Below are 6,632 nucleotides of genomic sequence, written 5' to 3'. Positions count from 1 at the left end.
TAAGTTTTATGCAACAATTTACCCGGTAAGCATTAATCAAGTAAGAGTCATCACCCTCACTTAACGGGTAGAACTTTGGTCCTTATCATCGCTTTTATAAGATTCTTGGTTTTTACCATTCATCGGTAAGGTAATATAACTTGATAAACGTGTATACCGGTAAGCATTTAGTAAATACCCCGAAAACTACTTGGGACATGTTTATTAGCAATTTAATTAACTTAATGATACTCACGACTTATTCGGTCAGCTATACATGACTATTTGATAGTGTTTTAATGACATAAAAGTGGTTTATTCAGTAGACTTTTGGGAAGAGCTTTATACAGAAAGTCAAGTTTTTTCCAACATGTCTCTTTGAACTAAAAACACGTTTCTTTCATCTATGAGAAAACTCTTCTAAACTAAACTTTTCCCAATCTCTATACACAAATTAGTCCATATTGATAATTTTATCCATACAGAACTTCATGAAAAATCAACCAAAACAACATTAGTACACAATCAAACTGTAAATTGGCCAAAATACTCATTCATCTCTCATAAATTGGTCTTCTACTCGTTCTTCTTCCTCATTTTTAAAGGACTTGGATGACACTCTTCCCAATATGATGGGTTTTAAAAGGGTGGATTAAATGTATTTTATAAATTTTTTTACATTTTTAATACATAGTTTCATCTGATTCTGACATAAAATGATGTATATGACATTTTATTAGAAGTCAATGACTATCTTGATTATATTTTAGATTTTTTATATTTAATATCAGATGTCTATCTTCTATTTAATTATATTTATCTGCAGTTATTAGTTACACGATTTCAAACATGAAGCTTAAATAAGTTGTAATTAAACACAATTTACTTGTAATTCTAAAATTTAAATAATATACATCAATAAACAATACTTCATATATAAAAAATAATTTTTAAAAATTAAAAATTTATCGAAACAAAAATCTTAAATATCTTCATTTTAAACAAAATTTATATTTTTAAAAAGTATATAATATTTTATCTTTTTAACAAGTAAAGTATATTGATTGTTGAAGTTAAACCTTTATTGTTCTTTTTTATTTATTAGAAAAAAAAAAGAAAAAAAAAACATAATGCGTGCGCTCCAAGATTCTTAATCACCATGGGTGGATCCCACATGGAGGGACCTCAACAAGTCTACGAAATTCTCCGACATGCAAATATGCCTTCATCCCATCCCTTTCCTGTTCGTCTTTTAAATGTGATTTTTATTAAAAGGATTGTACGAAAAGAAAAGTTATGATAAAAAGTGTAAACAGATATCTAAATCCTTAATTACTTTTAATTTTATGTTCATTCATGAATTACGTTTTAGAAAAGAATTGATCTGGTGCATCTCGGTGCATTTTTATTAGTTTTGATATTTACATTGGATTGATCGAAGGACGGAGATTTCTTCTTACGCTTCTTACTCTAGTTTTTATTCTCACCGGAACTCAACCCTGATTATATAATACATGACGACTAAAACCGTATGACCAATCATGGCATACCATACTAGTAGATATTGTGATACAAGTACACCTCGTTGTTCTGTTCTTGTCGCAGTGTAAAAAATATTTAGAGGCGTGAAATGTATGACCGTATCATTTTGTTACGTTCAATCGTATAGATTTTGAAAGTATAAAAAAAATGCAAGTTTTCTCTGTTAGAGTTGGTTAGCTAGACCTTTTTACTGTCCCAGGTGCAACTTTGAATCTCCTTTGTGTCATTGCTTGTTTTTAACTTTTAATTTCAGATTTATTATTGTAAAAGATTCGAACACAAGACCTTACATATGAAAAACAAAGAAACTACCCAACTGACCAGATATTTATAGTTTAAATTGTGCTTTCACTTATAAAAATAAATTAGGTCTATCTCTGTAGGCCAATCGTAATATCTTTGTATTTGTCATATTGAATCGTAAATTATGAAATTATAAATTGTTTAAATGTATGGTAAATTCCGATTATTCAAAAGTTAAAAATAATATTCTTATATATATCGTTAAAAGCGTTAATTATATATAGGTAAAAGGTTATAGTAAAATAAATATTTATATATTTTTTTATACAATCAAGTTTATGACATATAGACATTGTTTGGTAAGCTGACTTATAAACTAACTTATTGTTGAGTAATTGTTTGGATGTACATAAACTAGCTTATAATAGATAAGTTATTTGAAGTAGCTTATGAGGAGTTTTTTAACATTTTTTTTTTCCAATTATAACCGTGATCGATATTATTTATTCATTTATTATTATATTAATTATAAATAAATATGAACTATTAATTATAAATAAATATAAAATTATAGTAATTAAAAACTAATTATTAATTGTAATTATACATTATTGATTAATTTTAATTTATAATAGATATTAATAAAAACTAGTAATTATTTATGAATGTCATTAATTATATCAGTAATTATTTTAATCTTATTCATTATATTTAGATATCAAAGAAAAATATAACAATTTAAAATTTTATAGATAATTAAAATAATTTTAATAAAATATGTAATTTAATTATTAATTATATTTTTGAAAAGCATTAATATTATATAGGGGTTTTACCTAGAAGGTGAGTGGTCCCTTAATATTATATAGCTTTTTGGTGCTTTGGATTATTCTATTAACCAAAACAAACAACTATTGGTATTACTTATTGTAAAGTCAGTCAACCTTGTCATTCTACTTTTAGTTATGATTGTATTTGTTTTTGTAATACTAGAAGGGTACTTGTGTAATTTATCAGGACGTATTTTGATTTTAGTGTTTTGTTTTATTTTTTATCTATGTCGGTATAATACGATTTTATGTGGTTTTGAAAAAACAATAATGTTTTTATTTTTGAATAAAATATAAATTTTAAAATATCATATAAAATTTGCAAAAAATATATATCAATATTAATATCAAATTAACTATTTAAAAGTTTTTATTTGTGTATTTTTTTTAATTCAATTTTTTTTTATAATTTAATTTATCGTAACGAAGTACAATTTAGGTTTAATAATATGTTTTTTATAAAGATAATAATTAAGTATTCTGTTAGAACTCTATAATTATCCTAATTATATTTTAAATTTTTTATATTTTAAAATGATGTGTATTCTCTATTTGATTATGTTTATCCGCAGTTAGTTACACGAATTCAAACATAAAGCTTTAATAAGTTGTACTTATGTAAAATTTACTTGTAATCTTGAATTTTAAGTAATATGCATCAATAAACAGTACTTCATGCATAAAAAATGGGTTTTAAAAGTTTTTGTCAAATGTTTTATAATATAGTATAGACACACACACACACATATGTATATGGTTTATTCAAGGAATAACTAATTAGTTTGTGGTAAGAGTGAGATCCAATGTGAACCATTCATTTGAGATATTTAATAATATTTTTTAAATAAGGTAAAAGATAATATAGTTTTTATATTTTTGATAACTAATCAAAATATTTAATAATTTTTTTTAGAAAAAAATAATTAATTAAATTAGTTACCTAATATATCATTACAATATAATGATATCTTCACTATTTTCACATTTCTAACAAAATTCTTTTTCTCACGTGAAACCAAAGATTTTTCGTAAGACCCGTAAGACCAATTTATGTTCATTGATCAACTTTATAAGCTAATGATCTAATGGTCTAAAGTTGCACGGTGACAATTTTGTGATTATTGAGAAGTCTCATGGTAATTTTGTGATTATGAATGTTCAGATTGTAGATCTAATCCAATGGTTGAGAATTGGTCTTACGGGTCTTATGAAAAATATTTGGTCTCACATGATTCCAAGTCTATATAACAATATATAAGGAAATTATCCAAAATATTTTACTCTCTTTCCATAAAAGAAATAGTATGTGAGAGAGTATCTCCAACATATTCTTTAAAATAGAGAAATTATGGATTTTAGTTAATTTTAGGCTCCAACAGATTTTTCAAGACAGAGAAAGTAGAAAAAATATGTAAATTTCTTTAAATATAAAAAACACTTTAAAAACAATTACTTTAAAAAAGAAATTATGTTTTATTATATTTTAAACTAATAAAAGAAATATTAAAATAAAATGTTTAGAAGAAATAAATTATATTTTATTAAATAAATAAAATATTTTAATAATATAATTAATAATAAAAAAAATTAAAATTAAAATTTTTACCGCTTTTAAACTCCAATATTCCATTTCGGAAAACTTTTGACGATAATACTTTAAAAAAGTAAACAATATGTTGCCGGAAATACCCTTTGCTGGTACATAGCTGATAGCTTCCCGAGTAAGGATTGAAGCTTCCTTGCAATTGATGGGTGGACTTGAAGTCAATGCCCAAAACCAAAAAAAAAATATAAATTTAGTAATTTAATTTGATTTTTATTTTAGGTAACATATTTTTAAATATTTTAAAATATAAAATTTTAAACTTTTTAAATAAAGAATTAGTCTCCAACCGATTACCCATGTATTTAAATGTTTAAAACTTTACATCTTATGTATCAAAAATGGAAGTTTTGAAAACACGTTATCTAAAATATGAATCGAATTAAAGTATGTTACTTTTTCATGCGATTTGTCTTTTTAAAATATTAATCTATTTGTGTTGGAGATTTTTTGAACGGTTGTTGGGTTAATTAGATGAAAATATAGCCTAATAAAGACGCATGTTTATTTAAGAATCTTTAACTATTTTAATAACTTTTTAAAATGTTTAAGGTTCTTAAATGCATCTGCTTTTAAAATATGATTATTTTGAGCATCTTCGATATATTCTTTTAAAATTCTCTAAAATAGAAAATCAAAACTTAAAATCTCTAATTTTTTTAATTCAACTGTAAGAGCTTTTCTATTTTGGAGATTACACAATATATTATATTATTAAAATATTTTAAACGATAGCAAACTTTTTTTTTCTATAATATCATGTACCAGTCAATTGTAATTGATAAGCAAAACTTTATACTGTGTACCAACCAACTATACTTGCTATCAACGTTTTTCGGTTGGTACATGTTGGTATTGGTTCTGTGTCAATTTTAAGTTATGTATATTGAAAATTGTCGTTCTGTTCCAATTTTGAGTGATATTCCGAGTTTTTATGTAACACATGTGATGCTGATTCGTGTCTAAGGCAAACGATAAAAATATTTAATGTTCAAACAAAATAGCTAAAAGTAAAATGTGTAATATATAATACGTAAACATCAACATCAACACATGCTTTTTATGTTTCCAATGCATGAAATAATTTGGTTATGACATGAAAGAGATGCAACCCCCTCTTTTGTTAATGAATTCATGTTTTTAGTTTTTTTCAAGGAAAAAGTCTAAAAAAACCTAATGAACTATTTTATTTTGAATGATTAAGTTATTGAATTGTTTTTTGAATGAAAAACCATTAATCTTTCTTGTTTTAAATAATTATGTATCTGAATTTTTTTTAATGAAAAAACCATTAAACTTTCTATTTTTAAATGAAAAAATCAGTAAAATTTCTTACTTTGATTGATTAAGTCATATCACATTTAAAAATTGGTTACATAAGTCATTCTAACCTCAACAAAGTTACATTAACCAACTAGTAAAAGTACGATCATTTATTTATTTATTTATAAAAAAGTAAGGTTTTTACTCATTTAAAATATGAAAGTTTAATGATTTTTTTTTTTGAAAATGAGAAATTTTAATGATTTTTTTTTTTAAATAAATAATTTAAAGATTAAACAAATTATTTTTAACCATCGAAATTACAGGCGTCCGTTAAAAGGATGATGGTGGAAGGAGTAACAGCGGTTGAGGAAGGTGGCACGTCCACGATAACACGTCCACGGTAAGGACGTGGGTGATGATGATGTCACGTCACTTATTAAACGCATCGCCTTCACCTACATTTTCCCTCCAAACAAATCCATATCTCTCCTCCTTTTTTGAGGGAATATTTAAAGTTATTTTATTATTAAACAAAGATAAAGATTGAAATTTAATTTAATTTTTTATTAGAAATTTTTTTATATGATTTTTTAATTTATTTTTTTATTTTAATTTTTATACAAATAATAATTAAATATTTTTGTTAGAATTTAATGATTATCATAATTATATTTTATATTTAATATGAGATCTTATATTCTATTTGATTATGTTTATCTGTACTTAGTTACACGAATTCAAACATAAAAGTTTAATAAATTGTATTTACGTATAATTTACTTATAATCTTGAATTTTAAATAATATGCATAATAAACTATACTTAATGCATAAAAATGATTTTTAAAAGTTTTTGTCAAATGATTTATAATATAATATAGATGTATGAATATATTGGTGTGAGTTAAAATATAGTAGAATGGTATTCGTGTAATGTAGCAAGATACATCTTGATTTTGATGTTTTTGTAATACTTATTTTTCTCAGTCGATGTTATAGTACGGGTTTATGTGGTTTTGAGAAAACGATAATGTTTTTATTTTTGAATAATATATATATATATATATATATATATAAAGATATCATAAAAATTTTAAAAAATATTTATATTAGTACCAAACTAACAATTAAATTTTTTTTTTTCCGTGTAATTTGTTTAATTTTTTTATT

The sequence above is a fragment of the Cynara cardunculus genome (genome assembly GCF_001531365.2).
Source record: "Cynara cardunculus var. scolymus isolate 2C chromosome LG 10, CcrdV1, whole genome shotgun sequence".
Classification (NCBI taxonomy): domain Eukaryota; kingdom Viridiplantae; phylum Streptophyta; class Magnoliopsida; order Asterales; family Asteraceae; genus Cynara; species Cynara cardunculus.
This window is presented reverse-complemented; position numbering follows the sequence as displayed.